This window comes from Rhinolophus hipposideros, assembly GCF_964194185.1.
Source record: "Rhinolophus hipposideros genome assembly, chromosome: 10".
Taxonomy (NCBI): Eukaryota; Metazoa; Chordata; class Mammalia; order Chiroptera; family Rhinolophidae; genus Rhinolophus; species Rhinolophus hipposideros.
In genome coordinates, this window is record NC_138056.1 from 30,817,115 (window position 1) to 30,841,745 (window position 24,631).

Sequence of the window (24,631 nt, forward strand, 5' to 3'; positions counted from 1 at the left end):
GCCAAAGAGGAAAAGAAGACTTGATAGTGCGTGGTCCTTAGTGGAAAATGCGTATGAGGAAATCATTCTTTGGATAGCACATTTCTTTCTCTGTATTGTTTACCTCACCAAATTTCAACTTTATTGGAGCGAACCATCAGCACTTAAACTACACTTAAGAAATAAATCTATACAGAGACACTACTTTTAGGGAAAAATAAACACTAAATGCAGGATTTTTTAAAAATGTGGAAATAGTGCAGGTATATGACAGAATGCACAGATCTAGGAGAGGCTACCCCTTCATTCTGTTCAGTTGGCATATGTATGTAAAGTAAAATATTTTTATCTTATTCAAATATGGTACACGATTCAAATTTATTTTTATTGAAATTTTCAGACTGGAAATTGTTCTATCTATCAAGTACATTTCTGAAGGTGTTACTGCCTAAAACCATAATTCAACATCTTAATTCTTGTAGTATTTGTTTATGAGGTTGTGTGTGAAGAAGTTGTTAAATTAGAAAAATAAAAATCATACAAATAGTGGTTTACTCTTGAAAAGCTATTATGGGAACAGTAACTGAATATTTAGTGAACAGTCATTACAATGAGCTAAGTACGTAGTTCTAGTTTGGTTTATCTGGAGACTGATAAAACTCATCGGTTTATCATGAGATTGAGCTATCACTAACGCTTGATTGAAGTGGAATCCAGACTTCCTCACCTTACGCCACCAGACTTTCTCCCCTCATTCCCTGCTTCAATTTAGTTTTCCTTCTTTTCTTCATTCTTGAAATTCTACTTTACAATACAATATTAGCAGATGAACTTTATTCCGGATAAGTTTTCTGAGAACTCAACAAGAAATCTTGATCTAATATGATTGAGCTATGTTAATGGTTTATTTGAAGTCAGTTTGCTAAATAAATTATTCTCTAAGTGTCAAAGTTATAAATCAATGTTTTAAGGATTTTCCTTAAGAAATAAAGGGGGAAAATAAGATTACGTTGATTTTACTACGTTATTAAAAACAAATGAGCTACATCAGTATCCATAACTATATATTTGTAAGTTATCAACTGAAACTATATTGTCTGGATTGCAAGACTAAGAAAATTTAAAAAGTAGCCTCTGACTGCTTTCTCTAGGGACTGCCCTGACACTCAAGCTATACCATGTTAAACCATGGTGTTACCACCAAGCTATACCATGGTGTTCTCCTATAGAACAAAACAATCTCACAGATCAACATCAGAAAATACCACTCTGTGATCATACTAGAAAAAGACAAATTCACTTTCTCTAGGCTACACAAACTTCAAATCAGAGCACAAACAAACTCTCACAACCTACAGATGTATTATTCACAAGTTTCTATTTTCTCTATGACTAGGAAAAGCCTGGTAAAATGCCACCTTTGTTCCTTTAAAAATCTGGAACACCATTTGCAAGCCAAGTCACTAATCTTAGATGGTGGTTCCCTGCGGAAAAGTAATTGGAATAAAGCTTTCCTTCTAGTTTTGAGCTCATTCTCTATGTTTTGAGATGTGTGTGTGTGTCCTTGTGCACATCATTTGAAAATGATCAAAGCCTGAGTTACTTTAAGTCCCCTGATACAATTTAGCCCCAGGAATAACATTTATCAAATGTAGTCTTTTCAGAAAAGAAGCTAGAGCATTTCCAAAAAGTAAATCAAACTTTGGATTCAATACACAACCAGAAGTGTTATGATAACCTGTTAGATAAATGTCCCGCAGATATATGAAGTTCTATAGCAGCTTTCTCAGTTCCTTGGCTTCAATATTAGCCAAGCAGAGGAGAGAAAAATCAGAGAATGAGAGCTTTATTTCCAGTGATAAAAGTTTTATCCTCTTAACTTACTATCAGCTGTGCTGGGTTAATTTGTTTTCCTAAATGGACTGGATTGGAAGAGAAGAAAGGTGACATACCCAACATCATGCAGAGCGTTAATAAAATAAAATTCACAGCTCTTCAATAAAATAAACGAAAAATATCCCTTTGTAATACTCTACACCCATGTTCTGGTCAGCACAGACTGTCTCCTTCTATAGATGATATTATTTCACGATTGGTGAGTTAGATTATCTTTTCGAAAATAATAAAAAAGTTACAGTGCATTTTAATTTCAACTGCCAGACATGATGCTAAGAGCTAAGAGTCCTCAAAGGACTTCCCTGTAGTAGAGGAAGAGAGAGAGTGAAATCAATACGGATTATACTATGTGATAGTCAAGGAGTCTGAAGAGGAACAGAAAATAGCGGTTTTGTTAGGCAGTGAATGGGCATGTTGAGAGGTGACAGGGTCAAGTTCGGTTTGGGATGCAGTGGGTTAAGAGGACTGAGCCCAGCACTGCGCTGCCTGATTTGCAATCCCGGTCTCTACCACCAGCCATGTCATCTTGAGCAAATTACCTGCTTTCATGCAGCTTACATTTTATTAAGAAAATAGATAACAAACAATAAAATAATAAATACATAAATAGTAAATAGTTTTAAATGAAGAGCAGCAAGAGGGTGGCGAATGTCAAGGATTGGAGGCTGAGTTGCACCAATAAAAAGAATAATCGTTAGTTATTGAAAGGGTACTCAATGAAAGGGTGACATTTGAATATTACGATAAAGCATTCCAGGTGGAGGAAACCTATCATGTACAAGCAATGAAAGTGGCAGCAGCGTCTAAAGTGTTTAAAGGAAAAAAATAAAAAATAAAAACTCATGAAATTTAGGATGACTAAAGCTTAGTGAGTGAGGAAGGGTTGTAGGAGGTGGGGTCGAGGAAACCACGGATAGCCAGGTCTTATCTGACTGTTTCAGACACTGTAAGAGCCTGACAAGCCATTTTAGGATACAGCCAAGAATATGTGACGTCCTTTTAGCAAAATTAGAAGAGAAATCTAATAGAGTCATAACTGATAGATAACTTAGAAAATTCTGATAGATAACTTTGTGCTTCTTAATATATAATTCAAGGGTTTGAAGCATTAAATTTCATTGCTATAAATACATCTCTTTCATCCATCTCCATCTACTTAATTATATGAATGCATTTTATTTTGGCATACATATCTATAAAGATATAACAAGGTTCTAATATTTTTATTCAGAACTGTCTCTTTCTAACAATAAGCAAAAGTCAACCACAGGCTAATTACAAAACTGACTGCAAAAGAGGAAGAAGAAAAAAGAAGTAGCTGCAGCTAATTCCTAAAAATCTCAATATTTATATTTGTAGTCTAAACTGCAGATCAAGAGCAGCAGCTAAACTTTAGGGCAGCGCAAACTGTGGGAAATTTGGGGATCTATTTAAACCAAATTAATTTAAGGGCTGATACAGAGCAAAGTCGTGCATAGTCGAGCTAGTGAAGGGGAAATAAAATGACCCGGCAGCTACCATTACTTTCAAATTCCACAGAAGCCACAGAAATAGAGTGAAGTGGAATTTCAAATGTTATCTGGAAAAAATCTTCAAATGGCATATTTGATGTGGTCTTATGTGGTACCAGTTCACAGGCATAATTTTTTTCCATACTCATTATAACTTCTTTTCTGTACTTATTCCAGTCTTTTTATCAAGAGACAGAGTCCCTGATTGGTCAAATTTGCAGCACATATCTACCCATAAAACTTGGCAGTGAGTCCTGCCCCATCTAAATCACAACAACTAAAAAGGGGAATTTTTTTTCTCTCCCCCCCGAAAAATCATGTTTAATTTCCAGAAGGAGGATAATGAACAGTGAGCAACAGATAAAAAACACTAAGTGTCTGCTACCTATGGTAAAAGAATCTAAGTTTCTATATCTTGATTATACGTATCTTAATGATTCATATATATTATCTTGATTGTGTGTATATATATATGTATATACATATATATGTGTGTATATATATATATATATATATCTTGTTCACAGGTGGTACTACTTAGTGCTTTAAATGTTTTATAAGTTATATACGTGCATATATGTATGCAAAAATTTGTACATGTATATGTAGTTTTAAGTCACATTGCTTACATAAAAAACAGTAATCGGCAAGTATTTGGTGGGTGACCATTGGTTTGGTATTACTTAACATTTCAGTTTTGTAGTCAGTAGCATGTGAAGCAAGTGTGTATGATACGAGTGGTTGAGGCATATGAGTCGATAATTGTGATGGTGATTTCTTAGGTTTTTCGGTCTCACACTGTGGGGTAAATGTCACAATCAATAACCATATGCAGGTGTTATTTCAGGAGTTCATGGAAGAATAACAGAGAAGCCCGAGGCAAGTGTATGAATGTCCCTAACAATGAAGAAATAAAATAGCACTTATCAATATTCTCTATAGCACCATGTATTTTTCAATGAGAAACTGCATTTACATAGATCCAATTTAGTACACTGAAATAAAAGTAAGAATAGGCAATTTAACAACTAGGAAACTAGTAAAATGTTTCAACATTCCTCATTGCAAAAACAATAAGATTGCAAAAGCTTAAATAGGCTACAGAATGTCTTGATTATGTAGTTTGCTTGTTTGTAGCAGGTATTATAGTTCCAATAGTTGGCAAGTACAATGGTTGATAAACAATTTACTTTAAAACTGTCAGAAGATTAGTTTTGATCTCCAAATGTTTACATGAATTAGGTAGTGATGTACCTTAAATCAATTGTACAGAGTAAATGTAAGGTGCCACTTATTGCTGTAGGAAATGCAATAAATGCAAGGTGCGGTGGGTAGAATTAGAAAAGATTGAACAAGAAATCAGAAAATCAAATCAAACTTCCCCCAGCCACTATGGACCTTGAGGTAGTTATTGACTTGCAATTTTCTCATCTATTTTTTAAAAAACATGTTGATCTATTCCAAGCTCTGTATTAGCTACCTACAGACTGTCTGACCTCAGGCAACTGAGCCTGTTTTTTTCACAGTAAAATGAAGATAAAAATTCCTACTCCAAAAGGATCTGGTGAAGATTAAATAAGACCCTATATGTGAAAATATTATATGGAAATCCCTTTGCCTTGCTAAAAGAATATAACCAGCTGTTACCTTTTCTGAGAAGCCTTGTTTGGCTCTAAGGCTGTTTGAAGGCTCTGAGTAACTCCCATATCACCCTCTACTTACTCTTAGCAGGACAGATAGACAATACAGATTTGGAATCTATTCTACCAGATCTTGAAGAATAATTAACATGATGTATAACCTGTATGGCTATTAAAAGCTCCATGTGACAGAAAGGAAGAATCAGAGTAACTCTAATTGTTATATTTCTTTACCTTTACAATCACTTGATTCAGTTTTATTTAGAATATACTTTTTAAGTGAAGGAATACGTATATGTTCAAGAACAACATGGAAGAGAATAGCAAGAGAAAAGGCATGTGTTGTAAAGAAAAGCAGTGGTCACGCTCAAGGATCTTTAAACCAATAAGGAGATAAATTACATGAATTACTCTAGGGGGTATGTATTTAAGAGAAAACTCCCAGGGAGGAAAGAGTTCCATTGAAGACAAGTGGTCACGAATGCTTAAACAAGGGCTCTGGTGAGGATGGCAATGGGGGCAGTAGGTTGGATTGAACAAATATACAGGAGATAAAGTCTGCAGGTCTTAATATCATGAGAGGAGAGGAAGAAGTAGGAATAATGGATGAGGCTGAGGTTTATAAATTGAATGCCTTAGGAGTTGAAGATTCCAGAAAAAATGAAGGAGAAGGATGGGATGGAGGGAGGAAATGAGTCAGTGTAATCGAATTTGCCTTTGAAGCACTCAACGGAATCCTGGAAAAGAGATGCATATTTCGGAGTTATTTAATACTGGAAAAAGTCAAAGTCATAAAAATGACAACAAGCTCAACCTTGTTAAAAAGAAAAATAAAATGGAAGTACATCAGGACTGAACCACAGGGGACACTAAAATTTAAGATGACAGAAGGAAGAAATCCAGAAAGAAAATGAAAGCTGGACTCTGAGAGATTTCTAGTGAAATTTTTTATTCATACCTAAGATTCCTCTTCGATAGTCAGTATCCAAAACAATATCACCGGGAACTGCTACAATTCAGTATGCATTCCTCTATACTGAGAGTGCTTGCTGTCTGCATTCTTTAACATTCGTATATATCAACCCTCTGAAACCATGAAATCGATTTCTGGATTTGAAGTTTCCCTGTGACAGAGGAGAGAGAACATCTTGGGCAATGAATACCTGCGGTCTTGTAATTCCCCAAGAAGAAAGTACTTTTGATTCAAGGTTGAACCATATAGGATTTAAAATATAATTCTTAAATCTCCAAAGTGTTACTAAAATTTTATACAGGTTAATTTCCAAGATATAGTTTCTGAGACACATCTATTCCATCTAAGATAGATAACTTGTTTTGAAAATGAACAGAAGGTCAATTTAACTTGGGATTACTTCTTAGTGTAAAATACAGACACACACATAGGACTGTGTGTGAATATGTCTAAACAAAATTTATTTTAATCTTTTTTTTCCCCTAAGTTGATAAGGATGATGATCATGGTTGTTTTACGATGCTATGTCTAAAACAAAGCAATAAAATTTGAGTAGAGGCAAAAGTTTTCCTTTTGCTGGTTTCAAATTTATCTTTATCACAACAGGTTTTGAAGTGATATAGACAGACTTTGGATACAATCTCCATTTTATTTGGAATGGAATGACCGTGAACAAAATCAGCTTACCTCTCTGTGACCACCTTCTTCTTGGAAAAGAGAAGAATAGAGGTGCTGTGTGTACTTGACTTCTGTGATGAGCAAATGAGATGATAAATGTTAACTTGGCATGTAAATGTAACAGCATATACACATGAGAATATTTCCTACTATACACATGTTCTTAATAAAAATAAAAAATAAAAGTCACATGTCAATGTAGAAAACACATCTTGGATGATTAATTTTCAAACTGACCTGAAAAGCTTTTTTTAGAAAACTCCAGCAAGAGCAGAATAAAATGCTACTTTGTAACCTTACTATCAGAGTCCTGTTTTACCAAAATGTATTGTCATTTTCACTTACCAAATGAAAATGGTTAATATATGAGTTGATTATGCCCATTTATATCTGTGTCATTTTTTACTAGCAATGAAGGTGGTGCTATCCAGTTTGCATATGTTCCTACTCAGTTATTTTAGTGATGTGGATTATTTATATTTATATATTTAAATGTAGTATTTCTGTTCTGCATGGATGCTTACTACTTCAGTCCCATTAAATACAGGAAATCATAGGTTAATGAATGTGGTTTCTCTTTATAATAAAGCTTAGCAAAGGGAAGAAGGAGTTATACCTCTTCCAACCCCCCAAAATATATTTCTGAATAACAGAAGGATGAGACAAAGGAACTACTTCATCTACAAGTGTTATGTCAATGGCATGCCCCTAAAATGGAAAACTTGGGGTGACCCCTTTGGACAAGCATTCCTACTGACCAACTCATCAGACCCATGAGTGTGCCTTTTTACTGAAAGCAATCTTTACCAAACCCCAACTTCATGCCAAGCACAAGGTTAGTTGTGTTTTTCTCAAGTGTAAGGCTTGCTTAGGATTCAGGAAAACCCAATAACTCCATTTTCAAAGGAAAATAAACCACAGATATTGATGAGGTTCATTTACGTTATCTCTACAACAGGGATACTATTGATTCCTATTTCTGACTTTCAAGATTGTGGGAATCCAGTGGAATAGTGAACAAGTAAATACTTTGTAAACAATACTTTAGCCAGGTTATTTTGCAGAACCCAGAGTTGTTTATTTCATTACAAAGATCCAGGGTTATTTATCTCAGCAGGTGGAGTAGGTTTTGATTTTCCAGGGTTTCTTTTTACGAAAGATTTTTGTAGAAGAGTTTTCATTTTATTTGCATAATTGATCTTTCAAAATCAAGTCTATTGCAGATGGCATGCGCTTTATAGACTATTTGGAAATAATAAAACAACAACAACAACAAAAACAAAATCCTATTTTTTCCAATCCATCACTCCCAGTTAATTACTGTTATTATTTTAATTAATTCTTCAGTTATTCCTCCTTTATGGGTCTCCCTGAGGGAAAAGGTTCCAGAAATTGAGTTTGAGTTCACTGAATTTTCCATTCTTGTGTGGGAATTTTGTAATAGTTACAAAATACAATGACAAACTCCCCCTTCTGACATCACAAATCCATGTTAATTGCTGTTAACATTTTGGTAAATGTCTCTGCAGTTTTGTCTTCCTGATTAAACCTCATCTGAGGAAAAGGACACCTGCAGGTTGAGTGGAATCTAGTCACCAGCTCCAGCCCCCTGTCAGCTGCTGGTGGGAGTAGAGAGGATGAAGCAGGAAGGATTAGAAATCTAGAAGTAGCAGGTCCTTAAAACTCCAAGCCTTCTTTATAATCCATTCATTTACCTGTTAAGAAGCTTGCAATGGAGTTATGGGGCGAGGGTGTATTTCTGCAAGTTGCTCACTAGCGCTATCCAAGCACCTGGATTAGAGAGACTGTTAAGCATTTCTAGTTATAAAAATATTTTTAACTCCCTCTTAAAGCCTTGTTCTCCAAACTCTTTAATCAGGTGAGGGGCAGCTGCCTGCGACTCTAACAGCCTGATTAGTCTTTCCCAGTGAATCAGACTCATTTCCTGTCTAGTACACCATTCAGTTACTGGCAGATTAGATTTCTCTTCGCCTGTCCCTCCCTGTCCTCGGGGACAGCAGGCATAAATGAGGAGCCCAGGGAAGAGTGTGCAGCCGGGTGAGCGCAACCCATTGGTCAGAGCGCTCAGGGTCATCACTGGGCACCCCACCACCCCTCTCCCCTGCCGCTGCCAGCGCTAGTGACAATGCGCCATCTGTGCTCGGGAGCGTTGGTGCCCGGTAAAACCGGTTCTAACACGACCGGCCTCCCAGGGTACCTCACTGGTGACGCTCCCTCCTGGCTCCCAGCTTTCCAGAGGGGCCTGCCGCTGGTTAGTCCGTCTCTGTCGCCACAGGAAAGAGATCACAGCAGGCTAGAGACAGAGTTGTGCAAAGAGGAGGCCTGAGAGTGAGACAGCGAGGGAAGGGGGACCCAGGCAGGCGACAGCATGAAATTTAGCCCAGTACACTATTTGCTGCCTCTCCTGCCATCGCTAGCCTTCAGCACAAGGTGGGTCCAGGAGCGCCAGGGACCTGAGCCAATGGGCTCTGTAGGTCACAAGTGCGGGCATAGGTATTGCAACTGCTTGGTCCCCTACCAAAGCACAAAAGGTACCTCTATGATTCAGAACCTAATATACTTCAGGAGAAACACAGCCCTTTTCCGGTTATCTCAGCACCTAGGAGAAAGTGGCCTGACAGCTCCCAGTGCAGGGACCAAGGGCTTATCTTTCCAAAGATGTTTCCCTCCAGCCCTAGCAGCAATGGGGAGATAAAATTCAGGTAAAAATGGGAGGCCAAAAATAATGAAAGGGAATCCAGAGATAAAGAAGGGACTGTCAACAAGCAATGTTCTTACATTAGAGCTATCTCATTCTCCCTGAGCTTGCCCTCTGACAAGTGTCTAACATTAGGGTACAGAGAGCCAGAGGGAGCAGAATGGCCATTGAAAATGTGGAGGCAATCAATAAACAACACTTGGACACCGAAAATGACCTGCTTTAACATCTTGGGTTAGTTGGCAAGAATGAATTTTCATTTGGAAGACCTGAGAACTGGGCTAATTTAAAAGGACCACACGAGGCAATTAAAAAGTTAGAAGGCATTTTCTGAATGCTGGTGCAGAAACCTGTCATCATCAACAATTAACATATTACACTTTCTCATTTGCTTCTCTCCTTCTCCTCTTCTTCCTTTTCTTGTTTCCTTTCTCCCTATTTTACCTTCCTTCTTTATTCTATTTTCAGCATTTTAAAATGTCATTCCCTCCCAACCACCATTTGTGTATTTGTTCGCATCTATGTGCCATAGCCTTAGGTTGCCTTCTTCTTTCTTTCTTTTTTTGTTTTCCCAGTAGTTGATTTTGTGTCTGGGTATATTATTGTTTGGTTTATGTGGCTTGGGGTTTGCTGAGCTTCTTGGATTTTGAATTGATGTCTTTTATTAATTTTAGAAAGTATCTATTCAAAAATATGTATTTTACCTCATAGTCGCGCTCTCTCTCTCTCTCTTTCTCCCATTCTTTTGGTCTCCAATTACATGGATGTTTGAACCTCTCTTATTTACCAGAGATCATGAGTGCTTTTTCTGAAATTTCCACTTTTTTTTTTTTTTTTTTTTAGTGGTTAAGTTTGTATTTATTTTACTGGCCCAGCTTCAAGATACCTGTTTATACTCTATTATGTCTAATCTGCTTTTAAGTGGATCTAGTAATTTGATTTCAAATATCACACATTCAATTTTTATTTCACTTCTGATTTTAGTTCTTTAGTTTCATTTATTTTGTTGCTACATCTTTTCTGATCTTACCTATCTCTACATGTGTGCTGCATACCTTTTCTATTGAAATCTTCAGAAATTTCATGATAGTTATATCTGATTATATCCTACTTTTTGTTTTTATTGGCTATTTTATCTCTCAAACATTATACATTATGTGTCTACTCTGTCTTGTGATTTTTGATCTTATGAAAGACATTGTAACAGAACAACGGAATCTAAAGCTAAAGTATCCCAAAAAGCACATGCCTCTTATTCCATTAGACAATTGGAGTAGGGCACTGAGTTAAATAAAAGAAAGACAGGAAGAGCTATGGTAATGTCTCAAATCTGCATAAAAGAACAAGCAGATGTTTACTTAAATATTATGAACTTTTAAAAATGATATGGGGATCAGGGGTTGAGAGATTAAGTAATTCTAGTCAAATGAACTGAAAGTCAACCAAATGAATGATATATACATGGTGAATGCTTTCATTGATGTTGTGAGACCTCATTACCATTAGGTAATAATTGCATTGGAATAATTTCTGACTTGTTTGCTATTGCTTTGGAAATGTTTTAATCTCTTCAAGTGTACTCTTAAGAACATGGTATTGGAAACCATGTGGATACAGGATTATACAAACTGAACTCAAGCTGCTTTATATTACATAAACTATAGCTTTGTGTTAAATATCTGTCTTAGTTTTCAGAATTTTTCAAGGGTTAGGAGTAGAGGAGGTTACACCGATCTGTTCACATTCCATGAAAAAAATTATCAGGGCATTTCTGGAAAGAATGTTCCTCTGTGGGTATGAGAGAAAATCACACTCCTGGAAATGGCACCACCAGTATTGCTTGAATGACCTACCCCCAAGAAAGCGAAAGTCACAAAACCAAATATTAGGAGGGACAGGTTCAAGTTATTTAGGCAGAATATGAAGGCATTAAAACGACCTTGAGACAGGTGTCTTAGAGAAGAGGGAGTAATGATACCGTTTATGGGTAATACTCATGGCCATGCTGAGAAATTACAACTACTATAAATTCTCTGCCGATAAGAGAAGCACTGGGGCTAAAAAATAAAGAATGCTGGGATGTCCCACTTTGCCATTTCCCAGACCTGAGCAAAGACTAGAGTCAAAAAGCCTCTATGTAATAATTTTGCCTAAAATTTCCAAAGGTTTCTGTTGTAACACTTTTTCATTGATGTGGATTTGATTGGGCTTCCTTTCTCCCCCTGGAGCACATTCTCAACCTACTGGGTTCAATAGGTGTGACTTAAGACATCCCTTCCCTTCCTACTCCTCCCCAGGCTATCCCTAATCTGCTTCCTATCAAGATAGTTTGCATTTTATAAAAATGTATGCAGTAGAATCATACACTATGTCTCTTTCTTGTCTGGTCTCTTTCACTCAGCAAACCAGCAAACTCATTTTGCTATTTAATCATGTTAATTCATTTATCAACAATTCTTTTTTTTTTTTTTAGTGATATTCCTTTAGAGATATACCATAGTTTAATTATCCATTTGTGCACTGATGGACTTTTGGGTTGTTTCCAGTTTGTGGCTATTACAAATTAAGCTGCTAAGAACATTCCAATAAAGTCTTTATTTACGGGTTGAACACCACCTTATATACGCTATCCATATATCTTTGCCAATCCAGCAATCCAGCAGTAATTGGTAAAGTGTAGATAAAACTATTTTGCTCATTTCCTTTTTCATCGAGTATTTTTTTATTATTGAGTGTATATTTTGTATACAAATTCTATATCAGATATTTACTATTCAAATATTTTCTCTCAGTCTATGGCTTGTCTTTCAATTTTCTTAGTATCTTTTGCAGAAGAGATTTTTAAATTTGATAAAATCCAATTTATCATTTTTCTTTTATGGATGCTGCTTTTGGTGGTGAATCTCACAGATATTTGCTTAACCAAAAGTTATAAAGGTTTTCTCCTATGTTTTATTCTAGGAATTTTATAATTTAAGCTTATTTTTATGTTATGATACATTTTTAAATAGTATTATATGTTGTACAAGATATAGAGTTTCATTTATTGCATATGGATACCCAATTGTTCAGGGATCAACTGTTGGAAAAAATATTTTTTTATCCTTTGCAGTGCCTTAGCACTTTTGTTGAAAATATGTCTGTGGCCTATATCTAAACTCTTTATTGTGTTCTATTGATTTGTCTATTATTATTCAAGTACCACTCAATTATTACAGCTTTAAAATAAGGCTTGCATTCAAGTAGTTATAAAGCCTCCAAAATTCTTGTGTGTGTGTTTTTTTAAGACTATTTTGGCTAGTCTAAATTTTCTGCATTTTTATATGTATTTCAGAAGCAATTTATAAATTTCTACAAAAAATGCTGGTCTAAATTTGCTTAGGGTTTTATTGAATCTGGATAAATTTGGAGAGAACTGATGTCTAAACATATTCTTTTAATCAATGAATAAGGTATATCTCTCAATTTATTTAGTTCTTTTTTATTTTTATTTCAGTGATTCTTTGCAGTTTTGTACTTGTAAGCTTAGCACACTTTTGGTCATATTTATTTCAAAGTATTCATTACTATTAAAATGCTACTAATTTTTAAAATTTCAATTTTAGATTGTTTGTTGTTAATATATAGAAATAAAATTGATTTCTGTATGTTCACAGTATGACCTACAACCATGATAAACACACTTGTTAATTCCAGTGTCTTTATGAAGATGGTAAGATTTTCTACATAGTCAATATTTTGTTTGCCAATGAAGACAGATTTATTTTTTTCCTTTCCTAAATGTCATTTTTATTTCCTTACCATGTAGCACTAAGACACCACTTTGGTATCTCATGGATTCAAACTTGAGTTAACAGGTGAAAATCAATGAATACATTTCATTTTTTATAGATTAAAAATAAGATGGCATAGCTGACTTGTTTTTGATATCAGGGGAAAAGCATTCAGTCTTCTACAACTTAGTGAGATGATAGCTGTAGTTTTTTATATTCCTCAGTTTGCTGACAGGTTTTCATTTTGTTTTTTGTTTTTTCTTAAATCAAGAATAGATATAGAATTTTGTCAAATGCCTTTTTCATATATATATACACATATATTTACATATATATGTATATACATATATATGCATATATACATACATATATATACATATATACATATATGTGTGTGTATATATGTATGTATATACATACATATATATACATATATACATATATGTGTGTATATGTATGTATATACATATATACATATATATGTGTGTATATATGTATGTGTGTATATATATATATATATATATACATGTAAATATATATATATTTGGTCTTATTCTGGATTTAATTTGCTTTTCTTTTTGTAGCTCTTAAAATAGATGTTGATGTCTTTGCTTTGAAACCTTTCCTAACTTTTCTAATATACTTGTAGGTGTTTGGTCCTGCAAATTTCTCCTTGCAACTAGACTAAATACCATGTCAAATCACGATCTTGTCAATGCTCCGCAACTAAAGATCACTAGGAGTCACCTACCTGAACTAAGTTTGGTTTATTGACTCACTGCCATGAGAGAGACCATACTTAATGGAGAAACCATGAGCCATCTCTGTAAGAAGGTGTTAGAAAGGACTTACATAGAATTTGGGCATGTGTAACTTGCTTTTGAGGAGGGTTCAAGGAAGTAGGGCATTAATCTACATTGAATGCTGTTAGGAATGATTAAGTGTCTTAATTTTTTGTTTTATCCAGACTTCAAGAAGAATGGAGTGAAATGAAAACTGGGGTTGGAAAGAAGCAGAAGTCACTCATATTAGCAGGATAGAACATTTGATCATTTTTGGAGTTTGGACAATATTCATTCCTTTTGCCCATATTCAGACTTATTATAAACAGAGTGGTCTTGTTGATTTCTTGATTCAGCACGATCACAGAATGTCCTTGTTTGATGCTGATATCCTGTGACATTATGCTCAACAGGAAAACATTGTTGTCTACGAATGTCAAGCCCGCTCCCACCTGTCAGGAACCTCTCTCTCTCTCTCTCTCTCTCTGTCTTTCTCTCTCTCTCTCTATCTCTGTCTCCTCATTTACTCATCTCCTCAAATAATGACCCTACATTATTTGGTCCCTAATTTTTTCTCTGACTGTTTCTCCATATACCTTCTTTTCTTTCACTATGTTTTTCCATACTGGCCTCTCTTTCCTGTCACTTAAACTGGCCATATACATTTGCAATCAGCACCTTTTGATAAAATTAATGCATAAAATGCTCCTCTCTTTGATCATTCCATAGCTGCCTTCTTCTCGTTCAGCTCTCAGCTCAAAATCTACCTCCAAGAGATGCTCTGACAGTCTCCTTTTCCACATTACTCTATTTAATCTTCTTTATAATATTTATCACTAGTTGAGGTTTTCTTATATTAATTTATTTAATGCTGACCTTTCACCAAGTCAGGGATAGGGATATCTATCCCATTATTATTTATCCATAGCGACAATAATTAATATCACTATGCAAGCAGTAGAACCCTGATAAATATTTACTGAATCATTTTTTATAGTTTTGAGAATTGATCACAAAAGATTTTGTGTAATATGAAGGTATGAACATATAACAGACATGAATGAGACTTTGATAAATTTTACATATAAATGGTACCAAATAACTAATTTAAATAATGTCAGTTAAACTTTAGGTAGCTCAGGTGATACTGAGGTCTGCAGGACTTTGGTTGTGGTCTTTATTGACTGCTTGGTACTCTTTCTAGCTTTTGTTAGATGTTAATCTTATTTTTTTTAAGTATCATAATTATTATATAACTTACATGTGCCATTCTATTTAATTTTCAGAGGTTATTGTAGTCATTTACTTTCTTTCTTTTCCTTTTTTTTTAATCTTAAGGAGGCTTAGGAGTCATCTACATGCCGTAAAATAATTTCTCCTCAAATATCTGAAAAATTCTAAGAACAAACATGATAGTAGTTGCAGTTCACATGCCTTTATGTTCTTTCTGTCTCATTAATCAATAAAAAATGCCATCCAGATCTTCCACTTACATACAGGTAAGGAAACTATAAGGGTGGGTAGTCACCTTGAATTGTTTCGCCAATTTAATGCCTTTTACATCAAGAAATGATTGGGGGGGAAAGGAGTCATTTGGATGCAAAGCACTCCTACTTTGCTCTTTTTGATTACACAGGATATAGCTGTACCTGTTGGAGTGGCAATTTTAATTTTAATGTGCTTTAGCAATGTCAGTAGAAAAATTATGTGACACTTTTGAAACACTGAATGAAACATTTGCCTTAACTATCCTTTTTAAGGATAAAATGAAATGTTTATTTGAGGTCTTAACATCTAACCCGAAAGGGTTGTGTCACTCATTCCGTGGGCCTTAGTATTTTATTTAACTTTCTTAAATGACTGCATTAAACCAGGTGTAGATGACTTCTAAGCCTCCTTAAGATTTTAAAAAAAAAGGAAAAGAAAGAAAGTAAATGACTACAATAACCTCTGAAAATTAAATAGAATGGCACATGTAAGTTAGATAATAATTATGATACTTAAAAAAAATAAGATTAACATCTAACGTTTCATGCATGATAGTTAATGTAGTCAAATCTTCAGTGTTTATCTGAAATTATGTTGGGGTAAACCACTTATGATTGATTTATTTTTCTATTAAAAGGCAGCAAAATAACCAGTTTTTCATACGCTACATTCAGTTTCAAAGCTGACTGTTTTTAAAATAGGGCATTTGAAGACTGATACTCCAGTGTGACACACCAGCGTGCATCCAGAAAAAATGAGGGCTGTGTTACAAAAGACGCTAAAGTCTACCTTTAGGTTAAAGAGGACGTGGAAATACCTAATTCAGGTACATGTTATTCCTGGCATAAAATAAACAAAGAAATGGTTATTTTGATATCAGTGACATAAAAAAAGCAACATAAAAACTGAATTGTTTAGAAAAATTGTAAAATTGTCTTTATCACACCTTCAACTATTTGACTATAGGGTTTGAAGTTCAAAATAGTCTTTCAAATGTATTGAGAAAACACAATTTATGAGTATTTATCTGTACAAATATACTGATTCCGTCAGATTACGAAGACCATTACTGTCAGTTATGTATAGACATCCCCAGGATATTATTGTTAGTATACTGTTTAATCCTAGACTTCTTCCAGAATGATGTGTTTCTGTAATATTTCTAAGAAACCATTTATAAAGGGACTACTTCAACTGAGGATGCTCTAGGAGTAAGCCATGTCACCTGTTTGGGAGGAAATAACTGAACACTGGGTTGTGACACTCTTTCCAAACTATCTTTTGTGAATCATTACACTGTGGCCTTTTTTTAGAATATTAAGTAATAAATGGGACAACATATATGAATTTGCACTGTTGCATAGTGGACATTATGCTCACTACCAACATAAAATTGTCAGGGGATGAAACAGGAGAACCATCACTACTACTGTAGGCACACAAAAGAAAAGCAATACAGGATAATCTAGAAGCATCAATTTGATAGGTAGGTAGATAAAAATGAGCAGGAGAAGGAGAGACCTACCCTCGGTTAGAAAGCCCCTTGCTGCAGCTCCTACTTGGGTCAACACCCCTTGCAGCTGCCCTCACTTAGGGCACTAAAGCCTTAGTAGCCCAGCAAAATTCCAGGCTTACACATACCCCTAAATCAAAGGGATGCATTTACACATGCCCCTAAATCAAAGGAATGTATTGTTAAAAGCCAGAGAAGTGAAGAAGACATCCCGCTTACCAGAGTACACATCCTGCTTATCAGGACCATTTTATTAAGTTTCTCAAACAAATCATAAAAAAGAAAATCGACAGAAACTACCTTGAGAACCAAAAGGAAGGACCAGGCACCTCAGCGGGAGAGGAAAAGAGATAAAGAGAAGAGAGAGGGGGAGACCATTCAACCCATAGAGATAAAAACTCTCACACAATGTAAGGAGAGGCTGCTTCCTTCTCTTGGGTCAGACCGCTCCATGTCTCGGAGTATACTCACTTTTACTAATAAACTTCTTGCCATTCATGCTGCACAAACTCTGTCTCTTGACTGAATTCTTTCCTTCAAGAAGATAAAGAGCCGAAGTACGCCATTCCTGATAACAAGTTCATCATGATCTTTAAGCTAATAGCATTTTTCTTTTTGGTTACCCAAAAGTATCATGTAATGATGTGAATTATTTCAATATTTTTCATATCATTTAAGAGCTTTATTTTCTCTTTATAAATACATTTTAAAAAAACAAACTGTGTTATGTTTTTACTTCAAACCTTACCAGACTTCTTTCCTCATTTATTACATTACACACATAGAAGTACAAATCAGAAACCACTGAGTCTATTTTCTTTTTTAAGAAAACAAATTAAATTTAATCCTGGAGGCTAACTGAAATCTTAATTTGCCATGTTTCTTTTTTTTCTCTTTTCCCCTTAAGAACATGGGGACGATCTCTTTGACACGTAAATATCAATGAAGGTAGTGACTTTCTCTCCTAGTCTCTGTGGGAAGGTTGGAGCCTAACTTCTTTGGTTACTAATTAGCAAATACTGATGTCATAATCATAGAGGAGAACAACTGCAAAGTAGGAATAACTCAATGTAGCCACACATCCCATTGATAAACCTCCCCAATGTCTTCCAGTACTTTCCACTAGCTCACTCCAATGCTTAACCTCCCTCCCCTCCTTTTGCTTCAGTGGAGTTGTGTTCGGACAGAGTTCTGCCTCTCTTCTCTATCAGCCTTGGATAAAGTCCCCCTTGCCTGTTTCATATTGTCCAGTATGACTTTTGCTTTGACAACTCACTTAGCTGCTCAGAAACAAAGAGAAACACTAATCATAACACTTCCTAGTAGAGTTTTTGCCAAGTCAAGAACTTAAAATATTTCTGTCATTTCCACATAACAGTTTGATTCGATCTCTATCATTTATCCTCAAGACATTTTCCAGCTTTAGTTTATCCTTTCAAATCCAGATGACTGAGGCAAGACCCAGGGTTCTAAGGAGGCATTGCTCAGTACAGAATAGAAAGACTGACTTCCAGATCATAAAGGATTCAAACTAGTATTCCTGTTGTAGGGAAAGAAAAATGTTTCCTTTTTCCACTCTAGGTTCCTTGGTTAGTCTAATAATTAAATTGATATAACACAGATATACAAGAGAAAAACAAGTTTAATTATGTACATATGGGAGCCCCATAAAAATATGAGACCCAAAAGGCAGCCAAGTTATTGAAGCTTATATAATATCTTGAGCAAAAGAAAAGGTAGGAGTCTGGAGATACAAAGGGGAGGAAGGTCATTGAGAGGAAGGCAGAGAAGATGTTTGGAAAATAAAGTTGCCCTGTTATGCAGATAAGTTTCTTAGGCCAAACAGTATGTCTGGTAATAACTCTCTTTCTGGTACAGGACCCCTTTTCTAATGTAATTTAGGAAGTTGAGAGCGTGGTAAAGAGCTTTTCTGAAATTGCTGGGGTTTGCTCAAAATAATCCCTATGCCAAAGAGACCCGTATTTTGAGATAGCAAAATCTGTTCCTCTTCATTTTCTAACTATACTTAGCTTTGCCTTCCATAGTGTAACTTATTAATTCTTTTTAAAAATTCCTTTAGCCTTCTTCTGTTAATTCCTTTAGTTCTTCCTTATTCTATATTTGAATTTTTGCTCGCTTTATTGGAGTTCATTATTTGACCCTTTAATATGGATTTTAAATTGTGAGCTCTCCTACTCTATTACTTTGTCAGATAAAATTGGCTTAATCTTGATTCCTTTATTCAAATTAACAATAGGATTTAGAAGAGAAGCTGCTTCAAACTGATGACTCCTATGATACATTGTGCAAGATGTGGTAAATATCATGTGTGGAATGCTTACCCGTGCCAGATACTTGGTAGAGATGATCTCATTTCATACTTACAAGGTTGTGAATAAAAAGGGGGCTATGGAATAAACCTGACAAGCTTAGGGGAGGCACATCGCAGGCCTGACAAGCCTAATGACCAAAAAGTAATCACACAGGGTGGTCTGACCACAAATTCCTAACTGGGCAGGTCACAGCCATCATGGGTAGTCACATCCGAGGCCCATAGCCTCCTTAGCAAAGGTCAACCTTTACCTTAAGTGAGCTCTGGCCATTGTTCTTATGCATCTAGGAAAACACACCTTTGAAATGTCAGAGTCACTTTCTTTTCCTCTCCCTCAGAGGTACAACCGCCAGCACCAGACCTCAAGACCAAAAGAGCACAACACCATAGAACCCGTCACTGTTATCTTGTTCCCCCGCATAACATCTCTATGTGCTGTAAATGTTAATTAACTATCCTGTACCCAACAATGTAAAAAATAGTATGTGTTTCCCCATTTTGTCTCCTAACTAATCCTTGATATTTGCCTGCTATGCTTTCTCCCGCCTCCTTCATCTACCACCAATGGATTTCATGCACCTTTCACATACATCTTTTCCTTTGATGCTAATGTATAAAATAAGCTGCCTTTCTCTGGAACATTTTCTCAATTTGTTGAGATTTTGCTTCTGGGCATGTCCTCAAAATTTATCTCAAACTCTTATAAGACTTTTCTATAGGCTTTCGTTGGCAAAGTGGATAATTTTATACCCATTATTCAGATGGGGAAAATGAGGTCCAGGAACTCAAGTACAAGAGCCACCTTTGGACACAGATTTATTTTCTACCACAAGCCATGCTTCTAATCAATATGGGACACTGTCTCCCTTCCTTCCTTCCCTCATTTCACCTTTTATTCCCTTCTCTCTTCTTTCACTACCTAGCCTGTTTCCTTTTTCTCTTTTCTTATACTATGTTAGAGAGTAGATAAGACAACAAGAAATTGGACATACCTTGCTTTCAAGTAATTTAAAGGTTAATTCTTCATTTAATCACAGTGTATGTATGCATTTAACATTCACTAGATATTTTAAATAAAGCAACAAATAAAATATATGAACTTTTACTTAACCTAAAGAAAGGGTAAGTTTCCCTATCCCATAATTCTAGTTCTAACATAATAAAAATACCCTCTAATTTTTGTCTAATAGACTCACATTTTAGGACTCTAACAAGTTAGCTCTTATTTAAAATTAATTTATAATCTGATACCTGAATACTATGTTATAAAGATTATAGGCACATATTTTAGACTCTTTAAGTGATAGGTGATACATTGAAGGATTTTTAGAAGGATTTGTTAGGGAAAATATGCATTTGTACAGTTTTTGCCTGATAGACAATTTTTTAAATTGCTTTTTGGAAGTAATTGGAGGAAAAATGAAAAATGTAAAATTCACAGAAGAAAAAAAGACAATTGAATACACCAAGAAAAACATTTCCTTTTCCAGTAAATCAGAGAATTAACTTAAGTGAATCTGGAAAAAAATAAATGACATGGTTGAAAGAGAAAAATAATTATGGTAAATAGAGCTAATCAAGCAGTTAATTTAGTTATTTGCACAGGGGGATATTTTTGAAATGTTAAATATTAGATTGTAATGATCTTTCTGTTTTGAAACTCCATGATTTCTTAGAAATGTAAATGAAAGTAATCTAATTATGCAAAAGAACAATTATATATTAAATCGGGAGAAATTAATTGCTATGTTGAAGTAAAATCTCCTAAAAGCAATAAATAGATAATATATCACTTTAAAGAGGATCTAAGGTTAATGCTTTGTGTTTTTATTTTCTCACTTGAATGGATTTACTTAAAATAGTCTTTTCAAAATCATTATCACATTTGCTATGGTAACTGCTTTTAAGTCATTGTTTATCTGAAACAATTTAGCTGTTTAATGTCACTTTTGTCATTTTACAGCCTTGTAAAAATAAACCCATCTAACTTTATTCATTTATTAGGTATAAAATATCTGACTGTACTTTTTTTTTTTTTCACATTTTGTTTTCATTGAAGCTTTATTGCATCCAGCTTTATAGCATACATTCCTCTTTGTATTTTGAAGTGAATAGAAATGTTGATCATGACACTTATCAAAAGCACAGAGATATAGCAATTTTTGGAAAACTGTGCCTTATAATTTCTGTAATTCTTCAATGGTTGTATTGTTAGAGTTACAATTACAAAGAGATGTGAAGGCACATGACTATTCTATCTTAAAATAAAGTGTTTGATTGTTAATTTGTTCTCCAAAATATAACATTAGAAATTGGCAGAAGAAAGGAAGATTTGACTCTCAAATAGCACATAATTTTAATTACAATCTATTGAGTGTAAATTCTCTGCCAAGAATTGTGTTACTAACTTTATATGTATGTTCTTATTTAATCCTTCCAGCACATCTATTGAGATTATTACTTTTATTATTTATTACACTTATTTTATGAATGAATAAAAGGAATGTTCAGAACAGATTAAGTATCTACCAATGGTGATATAATTAGTGTATTGGTTACTAATTATATTTAACTGCAAAAAACACATCTGAAAAACAGTGGCATAAGCAAAACAGAGATGTACTTTTTCTTACATGGAAATATGGAAGTAGGCATTTCAGATGAGGTAAAACTATCAGGGTTTTGGACTGTATATGTTTAGTTATCTTTAGCATGTACTCTTAGTTTATAACAGAAAGAAAGATGCTCCAATACTAGCATCCAGTTATTTATATTTTTGGAGGCAGGAAAACAAAAAGAACAGAAGTCAGAATATTTTAGGTAGATTGATGCCCCTCTTCCACTAATGGGAATTTCTAGAACCTCGTCCAAAAGCTTGTATCTCATTGGCCAAAAATATGATGTCTATTATGTCACATGTTCACACTTATATGGAAAGAAGGCTGGGAAATGCAGATTTTTATAGGTGAACTTTGTTACCATTAAAATAAATAAATAATATGAATAAATTAATAATTTACATTTTAAAATAAATTTATGTCTGAGTATTTAAATGGCACAATTGTACAATAAGAAGCACACAATAGCCTGGTTAATATAACATTTATATTTTGTACAATTTAAACTACCCTGAATTGCCTGATGTTTAATTATGTTTTAATATAATTTATATATGTTTATGTATTTATCTTGCTATTTTTCCTTCTTTCTATCTTTTTTTTAAATTTCTGGGATGAAATAGAATGAACCTTTTTTAGGTTTTATTATTCCGGTTCAGCTTAAGAAAAACATTGTTTAAGATGGTTTTCCTTTTTTTCACTGAGAACAAAGAAACAAACTTCAAGCTTTTTGTGTGCCTTGACTTCTGTTGAAAAGGATTTCACTAGAGATCATTGTGAGTCTTTTTAGAATAATGCACTGGGCATTATCTTTTATTGAGTTATTCTTGAAGAACTGAAATCAGACAAACTTATGTTCCAATTTTCCTCTTTTTCATGAGAAGAAGTTCAAATGCTGTAATTTTATTCTACAATATTTCTGAAACTAAATATTAGATGATTCTAGGGCTTAAAGGAAATATTAAAAAACTGAATACAAATGATTACCACGCTAAGGAGAAGAGAAATAAATAGATTATATAGGAAATATTTTAATGAAAATTAATTTTTAATTTTGTTTCTTTCCCCAATAGATTTACATCCTTAAAATTTTCACTTTAAAATTTATTTTCAGTTGTTTCACCAGGGAGACTTCATCTGTTGTTTGGAATTTAAAAGGTCTACAGAAAATCTTGCCACCATCAAACAACATTAAAGACTGAGAAAACAGAAATCACACTCTACTATGTTGCTAGAGAAGAGTGGTAGAAGCAAACACAGGAGCTGAAGTCCAGACAGAGATAAGCCCTTCAGAGAAAAGGAGTGAGCCATCATCACCTCCTACTCAGGGGCAGATGGATGCCTGCTGTGACTTGCCAAGAACTGAGAGATTTTTGCAAGGAGGAAAGGATATTATGGAGACTTAAGGGACAGTAAGGACTGATTAGAGGATGGAAGAACTACAAACACAAGGGTAGACCTTTCAGCTAAGCAACTCTACATCCCCCGAGCTCCCAGGAGTTTGCTGTGAAAGCACAAAACTAGTCTTAGGAATTCTCTATTTTTCATTCCAGGACCCTAGAATTGAATCCAAAAGTGAACCAAAAATATCTGACTGTAAATAACCCTTCTCAGGTTAAGTACAGAAAAAGTCAAATAGCCTGTTAGAAGTAAACTTATAGGCACAAATAAACCAATTTTTCAATAAATGAGCAAGGCAATTAATGAGGAAAGAAAAACATTTTCAACAAATAATCCATGAGGATATCCATTAAAAAAGAAACAAAAAAACAAAAAACAACAACAAGAAACTTGATGACTACTTAACATCTTCCACAAAAATAATTCAAGGTACATCACAGAAGTAAAAACAAAATCTAAAACTATAAAACTTCTAGAAGGAAATATGAAATAATAACTTTGTAACGTGGGGGAAGGTAAATTTTTCTAACATAAAACTCAGAAAGTAATACCATAAAAAAAAAAAAAGACAGGTAAGAGTTCATCAAAATTTAGGGTTCTGCTCATCAAAGAGACCATCAAGAAAATACATAGACAAGTCACAGACTGGAAAAACATATCTGCCAAAAATTTATATACATATTACATAAAGTCCTCCTACAACACAATATAAAAACGTGAAATCTAATAAAAATAGATAGAGGATTCAGATACTTTACCAAGAAGAAAAAAAAGAAAAGAAAAAAGAAAAGGACACAAAAATGCCCTATAGGCACAAAATAGAGTGCTCAGCATCAAGCATCACTAGTTTTCAGAAAGTACAACACTAAGCTACAATGAGATACTATCTCATACCCACTAAAATGGCTAAACTTAGCTCAAAACAAAACAAAAGAATGACAACACCAAATATCAGTAAAAATGTGCAGCAAAGAGAACTCATTAATACTTCACTGATCTGAGTGTTTCTTATAAAACATAAGCAGCTTTATGACCAAATACTCCCACTCTTAGATATATACGCAATAGAAATTAAAATACATGTCCAAAACACCTGCATCTGAATGTTCATAGAAGCTATACTTGTAATAACCAAAAACTCTAAACAAATAAAATGTCTGTGAAAGGTTAATGGATAAACAAACTGATCATACTTAAATAATGGGAGGGCTACTATGGGGAAAAGTATGGATCCGTGCAGCTATCTAGGTATATCACAAGATATGCTAAATGTAAAGAAGTTGAAACAAAGAAGTACCTATGGAATGATTTCACTTACTTGAAATTCT